General features: G+C 35.6%; 1 protein-coding gene and 1 long non-coding RNA gene across 4 annotated transcripts in view; one reads left to right on the forward strand and one right to left on the reverse strand.

Annotated features, from left to right (window-relative positions):
• Positions 1-19,757, forward strand: part of LOC117134085 — a 905,201-nt gene that overhangs the window by 700,247 nt on the left and 185,197 nt on the right. The window lies entirely within an intron of this gene.
• LOC108871963 lies at positions 8,907-18,827 on the reverse strand. 3 transcript variants are annotated; one of them, XR_004458247.1, is made up of 4 exons: positions 17,554-18,827; positions 12,244-16,530; positions 12,014-12,057; positions 8,907-11,915 (listed from the first exon to the last, which is right to left on the reverse strand). It is a non-coding gene; the product is annotated as an uncharacterized LOC108871963 (long non-coding RNA). The 3 variants fall into 3 exon arrangements; XR_004458246.1 differs by having other exon boundaries at positions 8,907-12,057; XR_004458245.1 differs by having other exon boundaries at positions 8,907-16,530.

The following is a 19,757-nucleotide window of genomic DNA, read 5'->3' on the forward strand; positions in this document are numbered from 1 at the left end:
ATTCTATTTTGGCTCAAAGATACAGTTTTACATCATTGCAAACATGTAATTTTTTATATTTAAATGTATGATGGTTCATTTACCCCCAAAATTGCAGTGTCAAGGCATGTACGACATTTAGACCCATAAGATTTAGACCCATAAGAGTCACCACGACATTGGAGAACGACGGTAGCAAAATTTGATGTCGTTGTTCCATTACTTGTGTGTGAGAAACCGACATTCTCAAATGGCCTTGTACGAATGTAATGGAAGACCCAGTTGAGGTTTTTCTCGTACTCACTTCCAGAGTTATATTTCCCTTGATTAAAGAGGCACTTGTGGTTGAGATACTCATTAGTAAGGTTCAGTGACGAAACACTATGTATAATGAGAAATTGCATGGCGAAAATAGGGAAAGAAAATCGTTGGGATAAAGAATATGAAAATTCCATTGTTGTAGATCTTTTATTTCTTTCCAGTAAATGGTGATTTTTTATAAATGAAGTGTTGAGGTTGAAATATTTATATAGGAACTCAGAAGAATTTTAATCGATTGGCTTATGGATAGAAAAAAAAAGAGTGTGCATATTTTCGGCGATGGAAATGGAGGGACAAAGAAAAGGTCCAAATTGAATTACTAAGTTTAAACTCCTATAAATAAAATCAAACTGATACAAAACATTTTCTGCACCACTCTTGAAATCCAACATACTTTTTAGTACTCTACTAGTATTATCCACGTTAAGTTCCTTTTGTTTTTTTTTTTGCTTAAAAGTTCCCTTTTTTTCCCTAAAAGGGTTAAGTTTTAGCAAAAAAAAAAATTAAATAGGATAATGCAGATATAGTTTCGTCTACACTGTTAAATACGATAATGAAATAGGATAATGCAGATGTTGACGAAAAAAAAGGAAATAGCATAATGCAGATATAGGGTTAAGTTGTCTTGTCATCAAGTTTTCTTCTTCAAAAATTTGATGACTTAAGGAATTTAATACTACAACAACAAAAAATGCAAAATGTTTTTTTTTATTTAAACATGAAATAGGATAATGGTAAACGCACATGCACATGTTTTTCAAACAATTCAAATATACATATGTCTAATTAAATATGTAATTTGCTGATAAAAGAATTGAATATACTTTATTACCTTAGTTGCAGATGAATTTTTATATATTTTCCATTATGTTAATGAAGACGTAAGCTCTAATTCAAGTGCCATCGTCAATCCTAAATATACAAGAGAAAATCAACTATTAATTTTTAGAATAATTTGCTAAATTGAGTAAAAAAATGAAGTTTCCTCCTTCTAATCTTTTATTTCTAAATATTGTCCTAATATCTTTTCATTTTGAATTTAATACATTTTTTAGCCTCAGACTTTGGAGAAATCGTCTCTATTGTCTTTCAAGGAAAATGAAAAAGTTCAAATATCTCTTTTCTGATTACAATTTCATTATCTGTATATGGTTAAATATAGTATACAATTAAGTATTTAATAAAAACGACAGAGACACATGAAATAAGACTGTCATAAGTTTTTTTTTCACTAATGTATATCCTTAGTAACAGAAAATGTTGGTCAGTTATAATAAATCTGGTCTATGAGACACATTTCATTGATTTTTTATATAGTAAAGCGAAATCATCACGATTAATAAAAGATGAGTTGGTAATGTAAAATTTTAGGTGAGATTAATTTGAAGATAAATGATAAAACTATTAATATGATGATTTTTTAGTAAATGATCCAAAATGAAATATCACGTAAAAAAGTTGTGATTTATCTTTTAATAGAATAGATAGAAGTCCGTGGACGAGGACAATTTAACATTTTCTTACTGGTTCTTTTTTCTCTAAGAGGATTTCTATTTAAATTAAAACTCAAATTGAACTTACAAGCCGTGATCCATGGATCAAACAATGATAACAACGTGTTAGTGCAAGATGACACAACAATAGGTAATGTAGAACATAACTCAAGACACAAATCACACAAAGCACACCAAAGCTTTATTAGAATTTCCTTAAACAATCTATTACAAGATCTGCTTAATTCAGCTTTTACACGTCAGTGTTAACACCCAACACATGCCACTGAAAGATCCTAAGCTACCCGCTTGTGTCTCTTCTCCGTCAAGTACTTCAGCCACTGCTTCAGCACGACCCAAAACACTTCCAAGAGCTTCTCTCTCTTTCTATAAGATCAGCCTCTGTGTCTCTGTCTCTATACAGACTACCCCATAGCTATCTTATATTATTCTCCACGTTCCTGAAACCCTAGTCTCCAAGGCAACATGTATGGACATCTTCCATAACAATAAATGCAACTTTTCTTTTCTTGGAATGCACTTATTCCTCTTTCTTTAAGTCATAAACTTGCTCCTCAAGTTTATTCCTCTTTCCATATCTCCAAGATACTTCCTTGCTCTCCAAGTCTACACGACTCCAGCTCAGCACCTTGACTCCACATGGTCTACACCACTCACTACGACGTCTGCTTCAGCAACTACGTCAGCGAATACTTCAGGGCAAACATCTTACATCCTCAATCTCCCCCTTTTAGCTTTGTGTGCCGATCAAGCACAACACTCTTCTGGTTCAACAACCACGTTGCAACCACGTTCCTCACTTGGAAACTTTCATACAAAATGTGCTTTTCTCCCCCACGAGATGTGCACCACACCACGCTTTTCTCCCCCCATGAGATATGCATTCTCTGTACCAGAACATCATCATTTTCCCCATGCTTGATTGCATACTAAGCTAAAACAGATGCTTAGATGTCAAGCCTTACAGAACCATTGTTTGTTTCTTCATGTATAATCATGACACAGTCCCTGCTGCAGCGGAATAACAAGTACTGCATCACGATCTGACGCACCTGTCGGACTACACTTCGACCAGCTTCTGTTGAGGACCAGGCTTCCGTCATGTGTCTTCTTCTTGACCATGAACCCTTTCCTATCCGCACCGAGTGCCCTCTGCACTCGTTGCTATTGTCTTGGAGTGATTTCACTATCACACCCCTGAAGATCATCTCGCACCACTTCCTGACGCACTTCGATCTCCTTCTCCTTTGTGTCACAGACAACTCCGTGTCCTGACTCCACGCTTGATGCTTCTTGATCTTCCTGAAGATCACTCCTAACAGAGCTGCATCCATCTTCTGATGTCTCATCCTTGATCTCATCAAGTAAGCCATTCTTGGCTAAGGACACCTTTTCAACCCTCATGGGCTTAGTGAACGTCTTGTTCATTTTCTTGGTCATGTTTCTGCTCTTCTCACGAGCAAAACAATCCACCTTCTTGTGTCCAACCTTCCCACAGAACCAACAGCACATCCGATGATGCTTCTTGCTTGGCCTGACACCGTTGCTGATGCACCGATCAGTCTTCTTCCTTGTACCAGATGCACAATCATGCTTCAGAACCTCCTGTCTGACTTTCATGTTGTTACACTAATGTACTACTTTCGGCTTGTTACTCACAGCTGCGCGCTGTAGAACTTCCTGCCTTACTCCCTGTCGTACGTCCCGACGTACTTCCTGACTAGCTCCTTTGGCTCCACTTTTTGATGTGCTCCCATGCACGAAATGTGATAGCCCCTTCTGTTGTACTTCCTTAGTACTCTCAGCTCCTCGATATCCCAGTCCCCAATTCGCCTTGGCTGGTTGACCCATCGAGAGTATCTTATCTAACTCTTTGGATCCACTGTTGAGCATCCTGATTTGTTTGCGATTCTCAGCCAAATCACGTTCCAACCTCATTGCTCTCTCACGTTCATCAATAGCAACCTCTCTCAGTTTGCTAACCTCCTTCTCCAGAGACTCATAATTCTCATTTACAGCAGCAAGTTCTTCAGCAAGATATTCATACTGCTCACGGCGCTGCACCAATTCGTGTTGCAACCTCAGATTCTCATTCTTGAGATTCAACCACTTGTTGAGCATCACGTGATAATCCTCAGAGCCTGTACTGACATCTGAATCCGAGGATTCACTAGATTTCTCCTTGCGTGCACCAAATGCAACCATATTCTTCATCACCTTTCCATTTTCTTCAGACTCTGAATCATCAGACGACTGCAATGGAACTCCTTTTCTCTTCTTTGAGTTTGGATTCACGCCGTGTATGTCCAACACCTCTGCACTCAGAACACTTAAGTTCTTTTTGCTGTGCTACAGGACAGTCAGCCCTTATATGACCAACGCCTCCACACTCATAGCACTTGAGATTTTTTCTCCTTCTGCCATTGTCACGATCACCTCCCTGGCTACCATATTGATTCCTCCCACCAGAAGAATTCATCTTACCAAAATTCTTGACCCATATACCAATGTCATCTTCAATCTTTTGAAACCTATCAGTATCTTTGTCAGCTACAAGTGCCACACTCCTTGGCGCACTGCTTGATGTAGAGACTGAACTACTGTCTGTCTCCATCTCTTGTGCCTTCAGCATACCCACAAGCTTGTCAAACTTGAGCTCATCCGTGTTTGTAGTTATCTGTAAGACCGCCTTGTGAGCTCCAAACTTTGTTGGAAAACAGCGTAGTAACGCGTAGTAACTATTTTACCAGCTTTTTCTCCTTGTACTTCTTCCCAAGTATAAATGTTTCGTGCGCCATAGTACTGAGTTTGGCACTGAAGCTCGCCACAGAATCATTATCAGACCACCTGAGATTCTCAAACTGCGACCCAAGATGATCTAAACGTGTCCTCTTGACACTCTCATCTCCTTCAAATGAATTCAGCAGGATCTCCCACGCCTCTTTAGCCGAAGTACTCCCTTGAATCAGCTGAAACTGCTCTGCTTCAACAGCTCCAAAAATCACCGACAACGCCTTTGCATTAAATTTTGATGCATTGCGTTCTGCCTCTGACCAATCCTCTTTTGGCTTAGGCTTCTTCTCACCTCTTGTGACTATGGTAGGCTCCTCCCAACCAATCTCCACAGCTGTCCACGCATCTTCATTGATTCCTCGAATCATCTGCTTCATGCGAGCCTTCCAATGACCATACTGGTCCGCATTCAACACGATCGCCTTCTGCACAAAAATAATTGTGTCCATCTTCACATTTAGGATTACACCGATAATTTAGGTGCCCCGCTCTGATACCACTTGTTAGTGCAAGATGACACAACAATAGGTAATGAAGAAGATAACTCAAGACACAAATTACACAAGCACACCAAAGCTTTATTAGAATCTCCTTAAACAATCTATTACAAGATCTGCTTAATTCAACTTTTACACGTCAGTGTTAACACCCAACACACGCCACTAAAAGATCCTAAGCTACCCGCTTATGTCTCTTCTCCGTCAAGTACTTCAGCCACTGCTTCAGCACGACCCAGAACACTTCCAAGAGCTTCTCTCTCTCTATAAGATCAGCCTCTGTGTCTCTGTCTCTATACAGACTACCCCATAGCTATCTTATATTATTCTCCACGTTCCTGAAACCCTAGTCTCCAAGGCAACATGTATGAACATCTTCCATAACAATAAGTGCAACTTTTCTTTTCTTGGAATGCACTTATTCCTCTTTCTTTAAGTCATAAACTTGCTCCTCAAGTTTATTCTTCTTTCCATATTTTCAAGATACTCCATTGCTCTTCAAGTCTACACGACTCCAGCTCAGCACTTTGACTTCACATGGTCTTCACCACTCACTACGACGTCTGCTTCAGCAACTACGTCAGTGACTACTTCAGGGCAGACGTCTTACATCTTTACAACGCTTTAGAAAGATAGCGACGTGAAGCACTTAAGCCATGAACAAGCATAAAGATAAGAGGAAGACAACCATCTAGATAAGAAAATCATAAATAGTTGGAGGGAAATTGAGAAAAACCCATAGAAAATTATCCTCCTCCAGCCCCTGTACCAAAAGGAGAAGAGGACATATCTTGGATTTCTTGAGAAGGTTTGACAGGGATATCTGTCAAAACATTTTACCAGAAACTGTCAAAGGATCTTAAGCATGAAGATATTCATCCCATCCTCTGAATCATCAGCAGAGAAAACATCATCTCCCGTAGATTCTAACGCAACCCAAAGCTTTACGCCTTGTACATGTTTACCCAAACCAACGTCAACCTCAATACTTGAATAAAACTTTTTCTGAGGTATGGGAGGTCTTGTTGACTCCAGCGGATACTTTGCTGGGGAGGATAACCTCAGAATCGTGTGAAACTTCTAACTCTGGGAACAATGATATGTATGATACATAATTTTCACTACTTCATCAGAATATTGAATTGGTAAGCACATTAGAGGCATTGGTAGTAGGAAGGGTTCTAGGGTGTAGATTTCTTTTATCAGTAGATGAAGTGTCAGACCTAGAAACAAAGAGTGGAGGAGCAGATGTTGTAATGGATGCTGCAACAGAAACACCTGCACTAACAGATTCTTCAAATTACAAGCCAAAAATAGGAGCGGTGTTCGAAGTACTAGGTGATTTTAATTTACAATTTTAGCAGGCACAACAGTAGCTGTTTCGATAGCAGTATCCACATAAGTAGTTATAGATCTAATTCACAAAAAAAAAAAAAGTAGTTATAGATCTGTATTAGCGGGAGGACCAGAGGTTGGAATACTGAATACTAGGGAGTGTTCGTGCAGCTGGTATATTATTAGAGACTAGTATACCACAAGTGCTAATGCACAGGTCATTTTACTGTTTCAAAATTATTTTTATCATAAATTTCAATGAAAATAAATTATTATTTAAAAAAATTAAATGAACATTGGCACATGATATTAGACTGCTTGCATATTTGTAGTATTTTTCAAAAAGTACATAAGAAATTATACACCAAAATATATCTAAAATAATTTCTTTGATCCATTAACTTTAGTCAATGATTTCTTACAGAATTATAAATACTTTATTTAACTTAATATAAAGTTGGATTTAATGAATCTATAAATTTACTAGTATTTTTAGCTAGTTACCTAATTTTTTAATTTTAAGAACACACAATTAAACAAAATAAACCTCAGTTGCTTCTTTTGATAGTTTGTTAAATTTTTAAGATTAAAATTACAAATTTAGTTTAGTTTGAACCACACATTTTGGCTTGAGGTCTCCATGTAGTTGATTGTCTTTATAAAGAGTAATTCAAACAAACATAAAAATTGTCGCCCTAGAGAAGGGTTTGTGTCTTGGCTTCGCGAAAGAACAAACATAAAAATTGTCGTCCTAGAGAAGGGTTTGTGTAAACATCTTGGCTTCGCGAAAGAACTCTGATGTAGAGTGATCTACCAATAAAGATGTAATCAAAAGATATATCTTACCACGTAAAAACAAAAAACAACGCTTTTGTGTCTACAAGGGCTAGTTGAGCACTCGAGCACTGGCTACTTCGAATGTCGCTTCTTCCGGAGGAGGTGTGCCCGACATGTTCCATTACTCTATGTGTGTGATGGGTTAAATGGGTGTATACGATCCCGGAGTTGGAGGGTTGGTGACAGCCAGGCCCGGCCCAGAGCATACATAGGTCCTGTGCAGAATCAAAAATTTTAGGGCCCTCTTTTGCTGTACAAATCAAAAATTTAGGGCCTTTTTGTATAAAATCAAAATTCAAGGGCCTTAAACTATAAAAAAAAATTACCAAAGATAAGTGGGGCCCTGTGCAAAAGCACTGCCAGCACATGGTCAAAGCCGGCACTGGTGACAGCAATCTCCAGCACTCTGTTCCGAACGACGGCACCGCCTGTCTTGTGGACTGCTCTTCGTGCTGTCGGTGAAGCGATTTCGAACGGGCTTGCTGTTTCGTGGATGCATTTCTCGGTGATGGTCTTGATGATTGGGTCTCTCAGAAGCTGTAGGTTATCTCGTTGTTTCAAGGTTTGGGCCGCCTTTCTCTCTGGGAACTCGCGGCAACCGGGGTCTCGCTCCTCTCATTCTTTTCCTTGGGACATCAACGCTTTGCTATCTCCAGTTCTCATGAAGGGCCTTAGTCTGTAAATTTAGATTAGGCTTGTTCAAGATGCTCTGTTTAGTTTATTTTTTGCATTCTGTTTCTTGTCTCCTCTGTCATTCTGTAAAAAATTAAAAGTTTGGTAATATAATTTTAACATTTTACCAAAAAAAAAAAAAAACAAAACAAAAAACAAAAACATTTTCCAAACTTGCGCACTATTAGTTTGCATAGGTATGTGTACGTATTGTATTATTGACACATGTATCGTGTTCCCTAGCAAGTTACAGCGTATACTTATTTTTTTATATAGAGCTGTAATTAGGGCTGGACACAAAGTGAGTACTTGCTATTTTGCGTATACTTGCGACTTGACTTTCTTTGTACAACTAATAAAATTTATGATTTGTACTTGACTTATTAAAAACGAGTACTTGCTATTTCAAATACTTGATCAAAAATAAATTACTTGCAAGTTACTTACCTTGCTCTATTACTTACTATTTACTAATATTTCTGAACTATTTATGAATACTTATGAACTATTTACAAGTTTTTCGGAATATTTAAGAATTACTTACTAAATAATACTCTGTTAGAAATAAAAATAAAAATTTGTTTTGTTTTTTCTACTTAAAGATTTAGTTATATGACTTGTTATTACATGTTACTTGTTTAGAGAATAATTTTTTGTTATCGTAAGAATTATACAATGTTTATATATCGAAATATGCGTATATGTTTTTTATTTGTTTTTTTTTTTGCGTAATGCTTGACTAGAATACAACGAATATTTAAAAATCAAGATGAATACGAAATAAGTAACAAGTATAAAAAGAGTAATGAGTATTTGTGTCTAATCCTAAATGCAAGTAAAAGAAAAAATAAATATAAACAAGTAACTAATAGTGTTCCAAAAAAAAAAAAAACAAGTAACTAATAGATCATGTAACAAATAGCAAGTAATGGTGAGGTAACTAACGGGGCGTAACGAGTTAAGTACTAAAAATAATAATGATATTTAATACTTGATTTTGTCTTACAAGTAATGAAAAATTTTGATTTGTTATTTGCTTTCACAACACTGAGTACTTAAATTTTTAAGACGGATACGAGTCAAGTAACGAGTTTAAGGCTAGTAAATAACGGTATCCAGCTCTAGTTGTAATTACCTGATAGCTCGGTAAAGAGGACGATACCATAAGACTTCAGCCCCATGGACCCCAGGAATTAAATAATGATTGTCATACCACAGAGTGGGGCCTGATTGCATCAGAATCAGATGAACGGACATGATCAGTGGAAATAACTAATTAAATCTAATCATTCGGGTAAAAAAAGTAACTTCTTCCTTCGATCCAAGCTACATTTACTGCCACCATGTTTCACGAGAAGCATGCTATCAACCGTGCATAATTCAATAGTTTATTCTATAAACATTTTACCAGACTCTTCGCAGATCCAATATTTATTGCAGAGGTTTAAATAAACCTAAATCACTTATTTCTCATACTACAACAAACTGAAATTATTTAAAAACTGAACAATACATATATTTATGTTATATGTTTTACTCTGTTTTTGCCAAAAAAAAGTTTCATATGAACTCATTACACATACCACCATTAATACCTGCAAATTCTGCATACCCTGCAACAAAATCTTTAAAGTTTCTCACTCCTCCGAATCTCTCCAACATCACGTACCAGTATCAATCTCTTCGCGTGATTTTAAACTCGACGGCCACAATCTTCCGTATCAATCTAAAAAACTTGTTGATGATGAACTTTTAAGTATTAATCAGTAAAAAAATGTAATCAATTTTTTGAATTGGTGCAGGAAAAAGAAAGTAGATATGAAGGAACTGGTAATTCTAATGTGTTATGTGTTCAAAAAAAAAAAGATATGAAGGAACTGGTTGAGATCAAATTGATATTTAAGAGAGATGAAAGGATCCGTTGTTTTGTTTATTTGATAGTGGATAGGATCGAGAAAAACTGAAAAACTAAAGAAAAAACAGAGAGTAAATTTGTAGATAAAAATTATATAAGAAAGAAAACAGTTTGAGATCATGATCAGTTAACTTACAACTTGGATGATTTGACTAAATATTTTGAGAATAATAAACTGGAAAAAAAGAGTTGCCGAAATTTTGGGATAGAAAATATTATTTTTCTTGAATTAATTTTATTTTGTAACTATTTTTTATGTGCAGAATTTGATTGGCAAATTGACTTGTGCTTCAATGTATAAGGGATACAAGGCAATGAGAAGCTTTATGAACAAGATGGTAACAACTACTACGCTTTGAAGAAAGCCAAGAATACATAATAACAACCACTTGTAAATGCAGATAAGCCGAGAAATATAAATCAGAAAGTAAATGACACACAAAGTTTGATAAAGAGGTTTGTTTCCAACATCCCTGGAACCTCGTCCAAAATTCTAATCCATTAAAATGAACTCTTCAAGGCAATCTCACTTTGAGCTAAACTCCTCCAGAGTTCAGACTTTATCAAGATAACTTAACTCTGAACTAAACTCCTCCTGAGTCTAGACTTCAACCTCCAATTTTTTGAAGATACGTCACCAAGTACTTCACCAAGTACGTCACTGAGTACGTTAACACCTAACACACCAAGGATACCAACGAGCACATCAACGCACAACTTGATCACCTCAACACAACGGATAACTCCGCCACACGCAACATCAACACCAACATCACAACACCAAGTACAACGGATACTCGTCAGACACTATGTCAACTCAATGTCAACACTCAACAAGAACACAATGAAAACTCTCTTTCTCTTTAAATTCTTGGTGATTGTCTTCTCATAAGGCATGTCCCTCCTTATATAATAAACTTTAAACTTGCTCTCAAAGTTCATTAAATACACTTTAATGAACTTTCATTTTCATGTAAGGAAACTTCCTTTTCCTTTGCAAGTAAAATTTTCTCTCCAAGAAAAACCATTTAGCTTAGCAGAAAACGTCATTTATCTTCAACAAGATATTCTCTTTCATTTTCCAACCTCCACTTACACACATAATCTATGTAAGGAAACTTCCTTGTAAGCATCTTCGGAACTCAACGTTTTGACATACTTGTTGACACATGTCTTGTAGTACATCACAAACTATATCAAAGCACCGTAGGAACTTACATCTTCACCATTGACATAGAACCACTCTGATCTTCTAGAGCTAACTTCCGAGGGAACGACTTATCTTGCTTTACTTCCACTAGAATTTTTGCCTCTCCCATTAAACTCGGATCAAGCCATGGTTTACTAGTTAACATAGGCTCACATATGCCTGAAGCAATCCAGTCTATTCCTTTAATAGAATACATCTGGAACGGAATGTTTCTGCATGGTGTGAATAGAAAGACCGATTAACTAAGCCACAAAACTATGTTTCATAGAACGAAAAAAAATACCATAGAGGTGGATTTGGTTTTTAGCACCTCCATCTTTCTTCACATTCAGGTAAGAAGCAACACTACCTGGAAGCCACAATATAGAAACATCTCCAAAACGGAACTTAAATTTTCGCTAAGTTCCTTCTCTATAAAGCTTCTGCACAGGTACACACATGGAGAGGTTTCGCTGCTTTGATCTGACAGCTCCATTTGTTTTTCTTCTCCATATATTGGAGTTTCACTCACTTCAAAATACTTTACATGATCCTGTTAGCTCTGATGGTTGGGTGTGTTTCCTGTGTGAGAATTGTTTTAACTCCAGTGGTGCGTAGTTGTTACTGACATACATCAGTGCTCGCTATGGGAAGAGAACACTGACATAGCAGAGGCGATGTCAAAATCACAGATCAGTGTTACCTTTGGTCTTCAGAATTTGAAGAACTAACCAACTTTTCTTCATAAACATCAACTTTCATTATCTGTATATCTGCACCCCCATTGGTGGATTCTATGATGTGGACTACTCTCAGTCTCTTATGAGCATTTATTTTCTTTTAAACATGCAAAAGGACCAAACCTAAGTACGAAACCAAAAAAATAAAAATCCAAAAGTAGACAGAACTGTTCAAACTTTAAAAACTGCTGAAACGGTGGGGCAGAGAAAAAAAATTATACCTTTGGTGAGGGAATCCATAAACAATAACGGCTTGCAAATACAGCTGAAAACACAAAGACAATACACAACGAGAGTTAGACTGGCATACAGGCAATCAAGAGACAGAGCTATGAATCCTTGAATAATTGATGCATGTTGTTGACATTAGGTGTGTGTTAAACTACATAATTAAGACAGGAACCATTGTGTGTGTGGAGTTGAGAAGGTGAGTATGTAGTTTAACACACACCTTGTAATTATTTTGTCACGAATCAGCAGCTCGAGGCGTATCAGAATCCCTACTTTTAGCGGTTTATAAGATCCTCAAAGTGAAGCAGCCTGAATACCAGTTTTCGTCTGACTGCCTCCGGGAACAACTTCATCGAAGCGTAACGCGAGATAGGGAGCAACAGTGAATGAAAGAGCCATTACATCGGGAGGAGTTGAGCCGGTAGAAGATGACCATTTTCAAGACTCTGCAACGGCTGATTGTGTGGATTTTGATTTGGCAACAGTGACGAAAAAGATGCGGATTGCCGTGTATAACAAAGGGAAGATTAATCGCAGGAGAAAGTCTTTTTTTGGTATTGTAAAATTTAGTCCATGTTTGTTTCTGTATCCCAAAGGCTGATGTTGTTCATTTATACACTATTTCATTAGCATCTAGATGCAATATATATATATTTGAGATGTCAGAAAAAGTAGAACTTGGATGCTACATTTGCATTTTAAAATATAAAAGATCTAGCACAATATAAAAATTAATTAAATTAGTTATTATAATTATGAAATCTGAAAACGTGTTTTTTTTCTGCCAAAACCCAAAAAACGTGTTTTCCTGCCAAAACCCGAAATAGCGTTTTTCCAATGAAATCCGAAAAACGCGTTTTCTCGCCGAAACCCAAAAAAAAGGGGTTTCCTCGCCGAACCCCGGAAAATATTCCCACCAAAACCTGAAAACATGCTTTCCCACTAAAAACCCAAAAAACGTGTTTTCTTCCAAAATCCATAACACAGTGGGGGTGATTGGTTGGGTTGTAACTGTAGAAAATTTACTTTAGCATTTTGTCTGTAGGATTTTTGATTTAGTTTTAAGTGATGTAGATTTAAAATTTCCTACAGCTAAAAAAATGAAGCTTTAGAAAATAAGACTTTTACAACTATTTTTTGTGTGTTTTTGCTGTAACTTTAATTTTTTGGTTATACCTTTAAAAACCAAGATAAAGCATGATTGGTAGTAATTAAGGTTGTAGATGAAAATTAAAGCTAAAACCACTTCCTACAACCCAACCAATCACCCCCAGTTTCTCTCCAAACCCCAAAAACGCGTTTTCCGCCAAAAATGCGAAAGAATTGTGTTTTCCCACCGAAATCCGCAAAAACAATTTTCCCGCCGAAATGAAACCCAAAGATTAGGTCCCCCCCCTAAACCCGAAAAATGCATTTCCCGCCAACACCGGTAAAATCGTACTGTCCCGTGAAAATCGTAAATTGTATGTTTTCCTAAAATCGCAAAATTAATTTTCCATCAATATCTGTATAATTTATTTGAATATTATAATTAGTCATTACTAAAAATAAAGATCATGCCATTTTAATCATTTTAACTACTAGTATTAAAAAGTTATTATGAAATCGAGAATAAACAACTTAACATCTAGATGTTGCATCTAGCTGCAAATACTAACTATAAAAACAAACAACATCTAGATGCAATATCTAGATGTTGTATTCAGATGCTACATCCATATGCTGGACCAAATACAAAAACGAACACAGCCTTAAAAGGTCAATTATGATACTCAATTTCAATTCCGATGCAACACATGTCATTGTTTATAACACAATGATTTAGATGATGACATGTGTCACTTATGATCCTCAATTTTTAATATTCAACTTAGTTTAAGGTTTTCAACATAACTGAATTCATGTAAATTATCGGACATGTTCTGCTCGATGCTGATGAGAGAAGGTAAACTCGGATTGGAAGATCATGCTAAGTACAATAAAAGGTTTGAGTTACAAGAGCATGCATTGGTGCTTCTCAAACTCATTCTTCAAGAAATCATATACAAGATCGGGAGAAAATGTAATGACAGTAAGAACCAGCAGCATCATCACTCAGTAGGAGAGTTAGGAAACATCATTCATAATCATATCAGCAATCGGCTGAAGTAGTTAAAAGGAAAGCTATCTGACACTGAGGATTAAACATACGTTTGTTGGGTAATAGCCTCAAGAATTCCAAGCCAGTTGAAAATCATTGTTTAAAATAAATATCACTATGCTTTCGTATGCCTTCCTGGTTAATGACTATGTGTTTGGCAACGTCATCCTTCAACAAGGAATCAGACAAGGAGAAGTACTCTTAGGACTTTGTCGTAGAGCCCAAGAAAGCGGCTTGATGACGAGCATCAAATTAGCGAGACACTTCATGGTGCATCCTAACACGACTAGGCTGTCTGTTAGCTCGCATTCTACTCGGACGTACTGCAAAAAATGCACATTTTTGCTCAGTTAACTGTTCATCGTCAGCCTCTTAGGGTTGGAGGGGAATTTTATTTCGCCCGGATCTACTGGTGTGAAGATTGGGAAATGCTATTGGCAATGGTATCTCCACAAATTTGTGGAAAGAAGCCTGGATATCCAACGAAGTCTCAACTCCGCCCATTCGGACCTTGTAGAGAGCAGAATCAAGATATGATAGTTGCCGATCTCCTAACCCAGGATTCTTCTTGCTAAATGGAGGATTTTTTTCTTGACATCACCACTCAAATCATGCATATTACCCCAAGTCTAATGGGAGCTGAAGATTCCTACTGCTGGTATGGCACAAATTCTGGAATTTATTATGTGAAATCTGGGTATTTGGCATTGAATGATATGCATGAACATTCCCTTTTGGATCCATCACTTGCTGTCGCTATGGACTGGTATAAATCTCTTTGGTCTGTCACCACAACATCAAAACTGAAGCTCTTCCTGTGGAAGATGCTTCGTGGAGCTCTTCCTGTGGAAGATGCTTCGTGGAGCTCTTTCGTTGGTGCCAACCTCTCTCTTTGAGTCCTGACTACATCATCAAACTGCCTCCATTGTAGAGCACCCGGAACCACTCTTCATCTCTTCTTCCACTGTCCTTTCGTTCTTCAGGTGTGGACCATAGTGCCATATAAGCACTTCTTTGACGCCACCTCTTGCATCTCCCTAAATTTGGCTCTGCAAGCTTCATCAACCTATAATTCATCACCTTAGAGTTTCAATACACTCTCTTTCTTTATCTCCTCTCTTCTTGATATGCCTACAACATACGGGTCTTCTTGTGGACCTATCTTCATGGATCTGCTGGTTCCTTTGGACCATGTGAAACCAACTGGTCTTCGAAAACTGTCATATTGCTACAGGTACCACCATCTCCAATACTCTATCGGCAGCCCGGGAATGGCAGCTGGCGTAGCTGGGTACTCTGAACCTGTGTGGGAACGGTATCCCATCTGATGTACTTGTTCTCCTACCTCCTCTCACTTGGATCTGAAACACAGATGCAGCATGGTCCAAAGAATCAGGAACAGCGGGACTAGGATGTACTTGTTCCGCTACCTCCTCGCACTTAGATCTAAAACACAGATGCAGCATTGTCCAAAGAATCCGGAACAGCAGGACTACGATGGATCATCTACCAGCATTTACCGGATTCAATAGTTCGTGAAACCAAGTGCGTTCTCTCAGTTTTATCACCTTTAATGGCTGAAGCACTTGCTATGTGTGAAGCTATCATGTCGGCAAAGCTACGTCTTCTCTCCAAAGTATGGTTTCGATCCAACTCTCAAGAACTCGTCCAAGATATTAACTCGAAGTCCAATCCGGTGGAGTTTTACGAAGTTCTTACTGATATCGAGTTTCTATCCATGTTTTTCAAATTCACTATTTTTCTTTCATTCCTCGAGCTCAGAACACTTTAGCTGATGCTCTAGCAAAGAATGCTATACATTTTGTCTCATTGTACTAGACATCAATCTTTATTAATCAATTTGGTGTTAAAAAAAATTAAAAATTATGAGGAGGATGTATTTATCACATCCACAACAATGCTTTAACTTCTAAGAAAAGGGTATAACTCATACCTTACATCACAGTTTGTACCCAAAACTCTCGCTCCTTGTTTAATATTTCCGTTCTCAAAAAGCTTCTTGATACTCCATGTCAAACAGCTTTTACAATCTAATGTTAGTCCTATACACTGCACCATTGCATATAATTTATTTTTTCCAAGCTTCTTTTCTCCTGCCGCGTAAAATATGAGGCCGAGGCCATCATAGACGTGTTTCTCTACTTTAAGTATTAGTTCAGAGAAAAAATCCATCGCTCTCTTGGTGAAAATTTTAACATCCCCTCTCACGTTATTGTGGTTGTGCATAGAAAAAATATCCTTGTAGTTAATCCTATATGGAGTTTCTTCACCGATCGTACTAATATAGAGAAAACATTGGTCGTACCATATTATTCCTCCTTTGTTCCTCGGACATCTCTTACGAAACTGCAATATACAACAATTTATGTTTTATATCATTTTAATGGATGATTTAATATGTCAGTATAAAGCTTTCTTCTCCTAGTTATTTGAATATTAAATTATTGTTTTCATAGTTAGGAGAAATTTCCAAAATTAAGGACTCAAAGAAAGCCCAGACATTTAAATAATTTGCAACATTTATTAATATAGTTACATAACATTTGATAAAAAAAGATCGTCAATATAATTCATGTTTCTACAAAAAATTTAAAGTAAACGTTTAAGTTTCAATAATAAAATTTGAAAAAAAAATATAACTATGGCTGAGATGCACCTGGATATCTAGAACTTTCAGGGTATCTGAATCAATCAGATCCTTGCTTACACTATCTATATCTGGAGCTATGATTTTTGGATATCTAGATGCTGGATATTAGTCTAAATATTAAGCTAACAGTGAATATTCATATTTGGATACAGATCCATACAATAATATTAAAATATTTAAAATAATATTAAACTAAATTTATATAACATCATATATATGAAAATAATTTTTTCTACAAAATATAATATTTCAAAAAGTAAAAGTGGTACTAAAAATAATTATAAATATATTGATAAAACTTGATGTTATCTTTCAAAAAGCCTATTAAAATATATTCTAAATATACTTATAAAATCTAGATATGGATATTCAGACTTCAAAATGAAAATATTCAGACTTCAAAATCAAGATATCTGATTTTAAAATCAAGATATTTGGATTTGGATACGGTTTTTATAATCTGAGATTCTATTACACGGATCCAACCTTCTAGATATTTGGATATTTAGAATGCATCCGAGTGGATATCAGGTCGGTCCCAAATCTTTGGATAGTGTTCCATCCCTATCTATAACAAATTTCAAAGTTTGTTAGATGATTTCTAATTGATTCTAATCTGATTTTTGTGTCATGTAATCATTTCTATTTTGGCCTAAAGATAAAGTTTTATAGCACCACAAAGACGTAATCTTTATATTTAAATGTCACGACTAATTTACCCCCGCGAGTGCGGTGTCGGAGCATGTATGGCATTTAGACCCATAGGTGTCACCACGGCACTGGAGCATGACGGTGACAGAATCAGGAGGTGTTCCTATACTTGTGTGTGTGAAACCAGTCTCAGCATGAGTTTCATCACGCATGATGTGGAAGGCGTGGTTGAGGTTTTCTTCGTACTTACTCCCTGATCTATATTTCCCTTGATCAAAGAGGCATCTGTGGTTGAGATACTCATTGGTAAGGTTCAGTGACGAAACACTATGTATGCTGAGGAAAGGCAATGCCAAAATAAAGAAAACAAATCGTTTAGATAGAGAGAATGAAAATTTCATTGTTTTAGATTTTTATTCTTTTTCAGTAAAAGATGATTTTGATAAATGAAGTGTTGCTTTTAACATATTTATATAGGAGACTCGGGAGGATTTTAATTAATTGTTCACTGGACAGAAAAGAAAAAAGTTTGTACATGTTCGGCGGCAGAAATGGAGATACAAAGAAAAAGTCTAAATTCTGAATGTTCTACTATATTTAAACTCTTAAGAACATGATGATGATACCAATTTTTTCGTGCACCACTCATGAACTAAATGGACTTTGTAATATGTTCTGATTTTGTAAGTATATTAAGTATTTTGCAAATAGGCTCTTATTTAAAAAAAAAAACTGACTTAAATCTAATTAAAATTTGCTAAAACTATATGTTGACTTAGGCTTGGGCACCTTTGGCACATGCCAAACCCGGCACATACTCTATGTAAGGATTTACATTTCTCTCTTTACCTTATCAACTAGGTAATAACCCGCGCCTTGCGCGGAATGTGATTATTAGTTTCGTTATTTTTTAATAAAGAGACATTAATTTGTTTAATCTGGATATCGGTCCGATTTTAGGTTGTTTTTTGGTTTTTAATCTCCTAAAAAATAACTATCATTTTAAATCAATATTTATTTGGTTTGTTCGGTTAAAATATTTGATGTTTTTGGTTCTTTTTCCTGTGATAATCAAAAATTACTATTATTTGTTTGTTTTCATGTATTAAATCTTAGATAGTCGTGATCTCGAACCAATAGTTTCATATTATAGTTTCTAAACTGATAATAGTTAAAAAAAAAATATTAAGACAAATCATTTTACTACAATTTGGTCGATAATGAAAGAAGCATTAAGAAAAAGAATATTTTAACTTCCAAAAAAATTAGATATTTCAGTTGTTGTAAATACTTAGTTATAAGGTGCTCACGTTAATGCGCACATGTATGTGTATGTAATAGTATATAAAGATAGTTGATAAATATATAAAGATATTGTTAATTAATATTAAATGACATTTTTTCAAAATAATACATGAAAAATAAAATTCTTTAAATGAAATTATTTAAAAACAAAAATATTGTAATATTTCTATAAACTATAATATATAACTTATATATAATTCTTTAAATATATGTATATATATGCATATAACGGATCAAATTGGATATCCGTTTCTATAAATATTGATATTTGTGATTTGTTTTTTTTCACGGATATTGTATTTTAGGATTTGATTTGCTTCGTAGAGTAACAGATATCCAGATTTTTCGGTTCGAATCAAAACGGATAACGAATTGAATCAAAATTTATGAATAATTTGTCCAGCTCTATTCGTAAACAGTAAAAATAACGTAAAGAAAACCATACATGTGAGTTTTATATTAAAAAAATGTAAAGTACATAGTGTGAACATATTTATGTAGAGTTTGGCTGAGAAGCTTTCTACATGTGACATGTGTCCATTATAGTGTGAACATATTTATTACAATGATTCTAAACGTGACATGTGTCCAATTTAGTGTGAACGCATTTATTAAAATGTTTCTCTTTTAATATATATAAGGAATATAAAACTATTTTTTAAGTAGGAAAAATAAACAGAGTAAGTGGAATAAGAAGAGACACTCCTCGTTTCATGTTTAATCTTTAAGTGGTTGAAATTGTTTTTATTTACTATTATATAATTTAGGGAAAATTGCTAAAAGAGAACAAAAAAACAAGGTTGTTGTCCCCTTAATATAAAACCAACATAAAGTTGTCTCAATAGTATAATTTTTCTCATAATCCCAAAACTAACCCTATATTTAATCTAATTAAACACAATTTAAAAGTTAATTTGAATTTAAAAAGAAAGTTAATGGAAAAAAGGTAAAAAACAGTTGAAAGGCA

Source organism: Brassica rapa, chromosome A05 (genome assembly GCF_000309985.2).
Source record: "Brassica rapa cultivar Chiifu-401-42 chromosome A05, CAAS_Brap_v3.01, whole genome shotgun sequence".
Lineage (NCBI taxonomy): Eukaryota > Viridiplantae > Streptophyta > Magnoliopsida > Brassicales > Brassicaceae > Brassica > Brassica rapa.